The sequence below is a fragment of the Lactuca saligna genome, chromosome 3 (genome assembly GCF_052625555.1).
Source record: "Lactuca saligna cultivar CGN05327 chromosome 3, ASM5262555v1, whole genome shotgun sequence".
NCBI lineage: Eukaryota > Viridiplantae > Streptophyta > Magnoliopsida > Asterales > Asteraceae > Lactuca > Lactuca saligna.
In genome coordinates this window covers 215,558,992-215,570,671 of record NC_136419.1, presented here as the reverse complement: position 1 = coordinate 215,570,671, position 11,680 = coordinate 215,558,992, and the positions used below count along the sequence as shown (strand labels likewise).

At 36.5% G+C, this 11,680-nt stretch overlaps 1 pseudogene; it reads right to left on the bottom strand.

Annotated features, from left to right (window-relative positions):
• Positions 1–436: 436 nt before the first annotated feature.
• LOC145036369 (uncharacterized) lies at positions 437–11,246 on the bottom strand (annotated as a pseudogene).
• Positions 11,247–11,680: the final 434 nt, after the last annotated feature.

The following is an 11,680-nucleotide window of genomic DNA, read 5'->3' as shown; positions in this document are numbered from 1 at the left end:
GTCCCACACGACAGACACCGCTCAAAAGGAAGGAATCGGGGACTCGCGACTCGACTCGCCGAGTCTTTCTTCCGACTCGCTGAGTCACCGCCATGCAACTATTCTACACTCGTTTCTGCTCGAATCCAAAACAAACAAATGATAGATCTGAGTCCAATAAGCTGGTTTACCACGTAAAGTTTCCAACTTTACGTGCACAAACACATGAACAAGGGAATAAAGGCTAAAAGATGCCTAAAGGAGGTAGATCTAGGGCTAATATGCAAAATAGCTCCAAAAAGGCAATAGATCTGGGCTCTACAACTCCCAAATATACAGATCTAAAGATATCTCGGCATAAGAAGGCTTCCATATCAACACAAAGCTTCAGAAAGGCATCAACTAGATCTAAAAAGGGCTTTTAAGAATAAAAAGGGAAAGAAACTAGAAGAATACCTCAAAGAGCTCTTGCTTTCCCTTGAATCTCTGCTCTACAATCCTTCTTCTTGCTCCTTTCTTCTTCTCCTTCTTCAAACCTTCACAAATGCACACAAAAATCACTCACAAACACTCAAGGACGAATTAGGGTTATTCTCACAGCTTCTGAGGGTGAAGGAGGCGAGAATGAGGGCCATAAGGTGGTTTAAATAGTAGGCAACCCGGGGATTTAGGGTTTCTCCCAGACGGGCAGACTCGCCGAGTCTCCAGCTAACACGTGCTCGAAATCCCGACCCTACTCGGCGAGTCAGGCTATGAACTCGCCGAGTCCCTCTTGCAAAACTTCAAAACAAATACCAAGGAATTAACATACCGGAAACGGGTCGTTACAATATGGGACACGATTCATGATGTTTAACATAAAGACATGATACTAGACCAGTCTTTTGCTACAATATTTTTTATTTGCCATGTTTTCAAAATTTAACTATGAAGAGGGATGCCGTAGTCATAATTGAATTTTGAGAACGCAATATATATAGAATTTTCTTAAGTCGAACCATGCAGACATAAAATTCTTATATATATATATATCCTTGACTAAAGTTGATTAAAATCTCAATCTAATCTTCTAGAATTGAAATGAAGTATAATTTTCTCTCCCTTAATTATAGCAAAACGACTTTTTCAATCCCTGCAACTTCACGAATTGAAACTTTTGTTTTCTATAATTAACATTGCTAACTTGAAACACTAAACGTAATAATCATGCTCCTACTAACATGATGATTATTAGCATAACACTTATGCTCCCACTAGCTTTGACATATTTCTAGAAATTTGCTGGACTTCTAAAATTTAGATTCATACACCCTTTCTTAGATAGCTCACATGTGTGTCTAGACAATTTTCAGAACTATGAAAAGGGATGTCGTAATCATAGTCTCAATTGCTTAGGCATTTGCCATTTCTCACAAGTCCATGTTAGTGTGCCGGTTAACCACACGCGCTCCACTAACGACTTTTGAAAATGCAAATAACATAATTGATATCTACGTAAAATCTACTTAGTGAAAGCGTTTCCTCACCATCATTTTCATGATTCAGAGAGAAACCTTATGACACTTAGCTTTTATAGTGTATGAGTTCCTATCCATGTGAATTTGTCAAAACCACAATCACAAGATAAGGTTAGTGACAACTTCAGCCTTACATGGATCAAACTTGTTCAATCTTAGTTTCTTGTCACCTTGGTAGCACAAGGCCCACTAATGCTTCCAAGTTGAACTCTGATAACTCAGATGCAAATTCAACTTATTTGAAGTATGTACAGAAATAAGAATTATGTCAACACGATAGGTTGAAAACCTTAAGTCGTGTGCTAGTGATAAATTACAGGTTTTACTCTTGATTAAATCTTGAAACTCTTTCAAGATCTTTAAGGCTCCCACTGTCCCCTTGACATACTAGTTTCCCCAGTCAAGAACCATTCCTTCACAAAACAAATATTCAAGGGATAGTGCAGATTCTTATCAAGACTAACACTTCACACAATTGGTCTTAGTTGGTCTTTGTCTCATCCAAGACATCACAACTTACCAATCTCAAATGTACAAGAGTAGAAAACATTTTACTCTTACATTTGACTAGTGTTAATAAATCTTCCTTTATGTCACTCAAGGTTACAATCTTGGAGTGTGACTCTAAGAATTGTTTTGGAACGAAGTATGACTCACCTTCTTGATTTTAACCAATCCAACAATTCATGACCTCTCTTCTTAGCCATAACAATGCACTAAGACATCCTTAGAGTATGAATTTGTGATATGGTTTCATAATCATTAAGATGATCATGAAATACGATACTAAAGTACTCTCCCATCCTTTCAGATTTGAGAAACTTTTATCTTTCTGCCTAAGTTGATTCTTCTCATTTGTTTTGTCATACATTGTATCCTTTCCAATGTTACAGAATTATACTTAACCTTATAAGTATAATCATATTTACTAATCTTTAGTAAATCATGACAAATCAATCTTTGTGGTGGACCTTGACCAACGCACACCCAATGTACCTAATTCCTTAGTCCTTCAATTGACTCACATATACATGTGATCAAAGAATTAGTCTTAATTTTCACAGATGAAAATTCTCATTCATCATACAATACAACTTGTATTATTCCAAGTTTCTGTCCAATTGAAACTTAGGTGATGAAAAACTTTCTTCATTTGGTAAATTCAGACACTACCACAAATGAAAGAATCAAATCCACTTTCCAATATTGCTATTACTGGAAACATATAAACAATAATTTTCCACAGATGCCATTGTAAGGATATTTTTAAAATAAATAAAATTAAAACCCCTTTTTTCTTTTATTTTAAAACTTTGCGGAAAAACTTATCCTTACAATCCACATGGAAACCTTGTTGTTATCTATTCATAAGCAATATATTATAACTCTTAAGCAACAACTCAAAATTCTGATTACCGAACCATGCGATCGAAACCCACCTTCGCAATCAGAATCAACATATACTTACTTTAAGCTTCCTATCTTTTCTTTGATTCTTAAAACATCAGCATGTGACCCATTCACATTATGCAATAAGAATCTCCAAATAGGAATTTAATAGAGTTAGACAGTGGATTTTACCCGAAGTAGAGTCAAACTTTTTGACTTGATTAATCTTATGATCTTTCAGGTAAATATGGCAGCTTCGCAATCAGTGTCCCTCCCTTTGGCAACAAAACACATGGACCCTTTGGTAATGGCAAATGAGACTATCTCAGACTTAGCCTTTCTCTTTACCATTTGGTCAACCGAGTTGACTATGGCCGATCCCTTTCCATTGGGAAGAGAAATGTTTTTCTAGATATCCAATGCTACCATTGCCAATGTCCATTTAAGGTTTGGGAAGTTGATCTTCTAAAAAAATTTGCTTTACTAGTGTTCCAAATCATTGCTGATTCCGCAACACAAAGCAAATAGATAAGATCATTAAGGGTCATGTCATAGTCTGTCTCATAGTAGTCCCTAAGAGACTCACTATGTTACTAGGAAAGTGATTGAACATCCAACTTTCACGAGACTTTAACACCCAACTCTCCCAGCTTGTCAATATGTGACTTTATCTCCAAGATGTGAGCACACATAGACTGTGTTTGCCAATAGGGATTGAGTGACTTTAAACTTTTCAAGAACTTGTGGGTGAGGGAGAATAATTGGAGGAGGTGGAGGAAGTGAAGCATGATGTTGAGTGACACCATCTTCAAGAGATTTGGGAAGATCATAGTTGTCTGAACCAGACATCTATAATGGGAGAAAATCAAGTTAATTGATTCAAAATCCTTAATATAACACCCAATATGAAATATTAAGGCTAGGACCCAACACAATATTTTAAAATTTGGAAGAGGGATGCCGTAATCCAAGCTATAAAATATTTGAAGATAGGCGAATGACGATTCACCAATTTCCACCATGAAAAACAAAATAATTTATTAGGTTTTAATTGGATTTGAAATTCCTAAATCTTTTGAGATTCATTGAACTTTTCAATGGCATGTTTCAATCTCGAGTGTGCCCTTTCAAATTTTGTGACTGGGATGCCGAAGATCACAAAACAAGGTGTGAATAACCATACCAATTCAATTGGTACCCTTAATATTATCACCTAATCAATGTGCCGGTTAACCACACACGCTCCATTGATCTATGACAAACATTAAGTCACCCTTCGTGGTCCTTACTAGTCCAAGTTAGTGTGTCGGTTACCCACACCCGCTCCACCAACGACTTGGTAAGGTACAAAGTGTGAATTCCATGGGCTAGCATCAAATTCACATTTTTCCTAAAGTAACTAAGATTGGGAATTAAATAAAAATAAAAAAAATATTTAGTTACTTTATAATATTCATTATACTTTTAATGAGAATTTAAAGTCATTGTCCTACCCGTTCGGCTAACGACCCTCCACCAATGAAGCAAGCGGTGGGTGAGAGTGGACACCCATTAAGTCGCCATTTTATAGGCAACAACCTTATACCTACATTATAGACCGGCTTCGTGAATGAAGCCTACTAACGGTAAAACGACTTGTTCTTATACATACATATATATATATATACATATATATATATATATATATATATATATATATATATAATTAACCATTAATGTTATAAATAGTATAAGTGTTGAATTTTAACTTTTAAAATTCTAAGTGTTGGAATTAAAGTTGATTAAAGTGTGTGAAACTTTTCCAAATTCCAAAACTTGAGGGCAAGTTTTATAACTCTTCAAAACTTTTGGATATTCATAACTTATGAGTTTTAATTAAGTGTTTTAAAGCTTTTAATGAAGAGTCTCTTGGAAATCCATAACTTGAGGACAAATTATGAAGTCCATAAAACATTTATGGGAAAAACTCTTCAAGAAAATGTAACCTACAACTTCTTAAAAAACATTTTTAAAAAAAACTTTTGGAATTCCATAACTTCAGGACAAATTATGAATTCCATTAAAACACATTAAGATCAAGAATTAACTAACAAACAATTTGCAAATAATTCCTATGATCTAACAAAACTCATATGAACATGAACATCCACATCAACAATTTCAAGAATCATATGAACACATATAAACTTGAAATTTTGATTATAACTTTGAAATTGGTCCACCATCATCATTACCACATCAAAGACAGGTTTTATAAGATCAAAACAGTTTAATGTAATGACTCTAGACCAATTCCAACACCAAAACTCGAAAATCTGCACTCAAGCTTGCCAACTCGTCGAGTGCATGAACTGACTTGGCGAGTTGGTTGAATGTATACATGGACTCGGCGAGTACCATGAAAGGACTCGGCGAGTCTGCTGTGCAGGATGCAGTTTTTCGACATTTTTCAGCAATTTGCATCAAGTATTCAAACAAGCAAGCCTAGGCTCTGATAACACTGTTGGGTTTTGAGCAATCTAACACTTCCTAAGTGTGCATGCAACCCTAATAAACCTTGGATCTATGTTTTTATAAATACATGAAAAATAATAATTTTCCAAGGTTTATAACCTATCTAACATGGAATGGGGAACATTTCAACATAGAAGAGTTAGAAGAGATTACATACCTTTTTGATGAGTTTGGTTCTAAGGAGTTTGAGGGCCAAGCACCAATAGTGTGAATGCCTCAAATGGAATCACAAAACACCACAAACTCTTGGAAAACTTTGAGAGAGTGTATACACTTGTATATTTTGGCCACACACAAGCTCACACACACTAGTTCACTAGTTACACTTAGGCACCATTTCATGCTCCATAAGCATGCTTATATAGTGTGCATGGTTAGGGTGAAACCCTAATAACCCATGACCTTTCCTTTCCAAGGATCCATGGGTTAAAATCTCCATGGATCATCCATGGACTTCCATATAAGCCTAGCCCATTAACAAAAGAGCATTAGCCCACACTATATAAAACCAATAGCCCATAATCTAATTAGTCTTCCTTTTAATCTCTAAATTAATTCATAATTAATTTAAGACTAAAACTAATTAAATAACATAATCTCATATTAATATATTATAACTTATAATATATTAATAAACATATGTGTATAACTCTCATAAAATTATCCATAAATAGTTTGGATGAGATGCAACCCAAATGGACCATGCCGGGTCGGGTCAAGTATATACCAAATAAGTTATGGACTTAGACACCTTATCCAACAGTAATTACTTTGTGGAAGCTTGAAATGAACTAAAAGTCCAAGAACATTAATGTGTGTTCTTGGTGTCTTGGAAAACTAGTCAAAACACATAAATGGATGGATTAAAGGATGTATAATCACTAGATGTTATGTTATATCAATTAATCAAGTCGAGAAACACTTACGTTTTCGGGAAATCAGTCGAAAACCGGGATGATACTTGAGAGAGTTTGGAGTTTACTCTTTAGGGTGAAAATGAGAAGGGAGTAAACTCATGTTTAAGTATGAGTTTACGGTTTTTGGGGGGTAGTTTACGTCCCAAACATTAAAGTTTAGCCGTGAACTTCAAAGTTATGTGGTATTCGCGGTTTAAAATTTTCAAGACCCGAGACGGCACATTCTTTCACCCGTTCGTTTAAAGAATAATTATTATAATAGTCAAACGAACTTTAAATTTGTTAAAAATAAATAGATCTGAAATTGACTTATAATATGAAGTGATTGACTTTTAGGGTTTGACCGAATGAAAATTTCGAGTTGTCACATAACCGTTTCGAATTCATGCGCCCAAATTCAATCCTTATCTGATGACTCGATGTCGATTCTTATCCACATAGCATTGCTCCAAAACAATCTTTAATTTTCAGCCCATGCAAAACATAACTTATTCATTCGCTTTAAAGTGACCACTTTCGCTTTAAGTGACAACAAAACAAGCCAGGAGTAACAGAAACTAGAATTTTGGAAAATTACAAAGAATTTCCGTGCGAGAGTGTGCCAAAGATGAAGAAATAAAACAAAATGTGTATCGGTTGTGAGTGATGTCAATTAAGACATGAAGGAGATGATTTCGGGCACGAATCTATTCCTTCAAAGTCAGGAAAGACTTGAAGTGCTTATATGGTTCCCCAAAAAATACGATCGAGTGTTTGTTAAGAAACATCGAAAGGCTTCTTTTTATATAACAACTTTAAGGGATATTTCTATTCAACCGAACTTCGATACTTAACATAAGACCGAAAGTTGAGTGAAGAACTTGTGAGACCAATGTAGTCTTTTGAACAAGTGGGTTAGATATCTTTGTTGTGACTGAGTATGGAATGAAAATCTCAAAAACAAAAATTAATCTGGATCTGTTGGGAAGAAATGCCTTGGTGTTAGACAATTTCGTAAAGATCACGAAAAAATAAAAAGAGATTTCAATAGGTAACAAGTGAGATCTTGAATATTAAAATTCACCGTCAATTCTTTTTAGGTGTTGGATTTTGGGTCTCACTTAACACTTGGTGTATGCATCAAATATCATAGACACATATTTTGTGTAACCATAAACCTCGGTGGTAATAGCTGAGACTCTCAAGGGTTACAATGGTGAAACAAAATTTGATGGAGAATGTAAAGGAGGAGGTTAAGAACCAAAAGTACCCCTGTTATATGAAAGTGACTAAGCAAAAAACTCATAGCTCATTTGAGAAGAGTATGATAGCTCATGAATTGAGTGAATGCAACCTGATTGGGAAGAAACGGTAGGTTTAGATCGAATCATTAAGGCCTCACTCATAGTCGTAAAGGCTCAAGTCTACATGCAGCATCATGCTTCTAGGGCGCTTAACTAGTTCAAATTAGAATTGTCATACCTGCCTTAGTTCCAAATCATGTTGCAATAATAACCTTGAATTTTCATGCTCCCCTTATCCTTGGAACCTAGTAAAGAAATAAATGAAGACAAATAAACCACACACAAACAAAACAGAGATAATAACTACAAACAAAAGAAAAAATATTTTTGGTATTTTTAATTTTCTGAAAAATAATAAAAGCAAAAAAATAAATGAAAGAAATTTTAGAAATAAAAGAGAAAATAAATCAAATAAAAAAGAATATTTACTAAGTTAACAGCTGAAACCAATCCTTTAAGTAAATGAAGTGAAATAAGTTGAGCGTTCGGTTCATTTCGGTTCCCGAAAAATCAGGAGCCGGAATAAGCCGAACGTTCGGTTCATGAAAAATTCGGAGCCGAAATAAGCCGAGCGTTCGCCCTATTTTGCTTGTCTAATTTTTTTAGTGAGAGGTTTGAGGTTTCGGAACCGACTCTGCTTCCATCATTCCTAAACCTTGTAAAATTTTATTGAAGGTAGTTACGGGTAAGACTTTTGTGAAGATGTCAGCGAGTTGATTAGAGGATCGTACGAAATGAACTTCCACGTTTCCATCTTCAACATGGTCCTTGATGAAATGGTATCTTAGTGCAATATGCTTTGTTTTTTTGTGTTGCACCAGATTGTGACAGATTCTTATTGCGATTTCAGAGTCATAATAGAGAAGTGTTTTCTTCATACTTAACCCGTAGTCCCTTAATTGGCTTTGTATCCAGATTACTTGTGAGGTATAGGATGTTGCAGCTATGTACTCAGCTTCGGCTGTTGAAAGAGACGACAAGTTTGTTTCTTAGACTGCCAGCTAACGAGTTTGCCATCAAGAAATTGGCATCCACCAATTGTGCTCTTTCGGTCCAGACCGCATCCTCCAAGATCAGTGTCAAAGAAGGCTTGAACAAAGAATCCAGATCTAGCAGGGTACCAAAGACCAAGAGATGAGGTTCGCTTCAGTTAGCGAAAAATGTTTTTCACTACTATCATGTGAGGTTCTCTTGGATTTGCTTGAAACCTAGCACAATAACAAACATAGAACATAATATCCGGTCTACTAGCCTTTAGATACATAAGAGATCCTATCATTTGCCGATAGAGTGTTATGTCAATAGCAGGTTTCTCCAGAGATGAAGTTAACTTCGTGCCAAATGCCATGGGAACCTTCACCCTCGAATCTCCCATCATACCGAACTTCAGCAGCAAATTCTTCGTGTAGGCTTCCTGGTTGATAAAAATGCCTTCTGGTCGCTGTCATATATTCAATCCAAGGAAAAAAATTAATTGGACCCATTGCGCTCATTTCAAATTTAGTCTCCATCAGCTTCCTGAACTCATCTATTAAGATAGGATCTATGGAGCCAAAGATGATATCATCGACATAAATCTGAACTATCATTAAATGTTCGCCCTCTTTCTTTCGAAAGAAGGTTGGGTCAACCGAACCTTGCTTGAATTTCGACATTTTAAGAAAGCGAGTTAACGTTTCATACCAGGACCTCGGTGCTTGCTTTAGACCATATACAACTTTATCCAACACATAATAGTGATTAGGAAATTTCTCGTTCACGAACCCAAGAGGTTGTTCAACGTACACAGTTTCTTCTAGTTCTCCATTTAAGAAAGCACACTATACGTCCATCTGAAAAACTTCGAAGTTTTTATGTGCAACATAAGCCAAAAATATTCTAACCGATTCCAACCTTGCTACCGGAGCGAAGTTCTCATCATAATCTATTCCTTCTTCCTGATAGTATCCCTTGACCACTAGCTGAGCCTTATTGCGAATGACGTTGTCCTCTTTGTCCAACTTGGTCCTGAAGACCCATTTTAAGCCGACCACAGAAGCATCCTTTGGAGTGGGAATCAACCTCCAAACTCGATTACATTCAAACTCATTGAGTTCATCTTGCATAGCTTGTACCCAATCAGCGTGATCAAGTGCAACATTAATCGTCTTTGGTTCGATTTTGGAGACAAATGAATTGAACATGTAGAATTCAACATGATAGAATAGAGCAGTTTGTTTCGCTTTCAATTAAGAGCGTGTTAGAACTCGCTCAGATGATTAACAAATTATCTGTGTTTTGGGATGATCCTTTGTCCACTTTGTTAAAAGAGGGTAATTCGAGTCATAGACAGGATGCAACTCTGCATTTACCTCTTCTTCAAATTCTGATCGATCGTCTTCGTCATTTGATTTTTCATTCTCCCCATCAAATGGTGAAGCGTATCCCTTGTCAGGTTCAGGATCCTCATAATCAGTTGGAATTGGATTCTCCCCCTTAGTTGAAGTTGGAGTCTCCCCCTCGGTTGATGTTGGAGTCTCCCCCTCGGTTGATAATCCAGCTGTATTAGATACAGATGAACCCTCCCCCTTGAATACTGAGCTATCATTTGGAGGGTTAAGTGAGGATTGATTATCAGTTGGTCTAGAAGAATTCTTTTCCATGTCTTTCGCGGTGTCATCGATGAACTTTTTCAGATGGTCGATTTTGTTGTCTGCTGCATTCACCTCTGAGTGTATAGCCTTTTCTAGTTCATCAAATAGCCTTACGTATTCTTCAAATAAGTTGGAAATGGGAACCGAGGCTTGTCCTGATTCTGGAAATATTTCGCACATGGTATTTTTGCTCGGTTGAACCTTCTTCATATAGTTGTCATCGAAGGTTACGTAGTAGGTTTTTTCAATACGTTTTGAGTGTTTATTCAAAACCCTATAAGCCTTTGACGTAAGTGAATAACCAAGGAAGATTCCCTCATCGACTTTAACGTCGAACTTGTTTCGGTTCTCTTTGGAATTGAAAATGAAGCACCTGGAATCGAACACATGGAAAAACTTAATATTGGGATTTTGATTGTTCAGAATCTCATACAGAATGATGGAGAATCTCTTGTTAAGTAAGGATCGGTTCTGAGTGTAGCATGCAGTTGCAACAACATCAGTCCAGAAGTATAGTGGAAGAGAAGAAAAGTTTATCATGGTTTTGGCCACCTTACATAAGGAATGGTTTCGTCTTTCAACAATGCCATTCTATTGTGGAGTATAAGGAGCAAAGAAGTTGTGAGATACTCCCTTTTCAGCCAGAAAGTCTTCAAATTCTTTATTCTTGAATTCATGCCCATTATCGTTTCTAATGTTCCTCACCAGCTTTCGCAGCTGCAATTCCACTTGCTTGATAAAACATCTTCAACTTGGGAGTCGCTTCTAATTTTTGTTTAAGAAAATAAACCCAGGTGAAGCTTGAAAAATCATCTACAATGACAAGTATGAACTTGCTACCACCGATGCTTTCAATAGTCGAAGGTCCACACAAGTCGATGTGCAAAAGTTCAAGAGCTTCAATGATCTTGGTATTGATTCGTGTAAGATGGCTCTTTCGGCTTTTTTTGCCCATCTCACACGCTGCACACAGGTGTTCCTTATCAAACTTGAGAAGAGGGAGGCCTCAAACATGATCACCAAGCACCAATTTATTAATATCTTTGAAGTTCAGGTGCGATAGCCGTCTGTTCCATAACCAGCTTTCGTCAAAGTTCGCCTTTGATAAAAGACATATTGCTGGTTGTCCTCGAATTGGGTAGAGATTTAAAGTATACATCTCTCCCTTGCGTTCAGACTTCAACATTACTCTTTTGGATTGGTTCTCAATTATTTCTAATCCCTCATCATCGAATGACACTTTCAGTCCTGTTCCCATAACCAATTGAGATACACTTATGAGGTTGTGTTGCAATCCTTCCACATACGCTACTTTTCAAATTGTGAATTCTTCGTTGGTTATCGTGCCATATCCTTTGATAGTGCCATAAGAGTTGTTGCCAAACTTCACACATCCACCATCCTTAAGGGACCGAAACTCCCTCGGCTCTTCCTTCCGTCTTGTCATG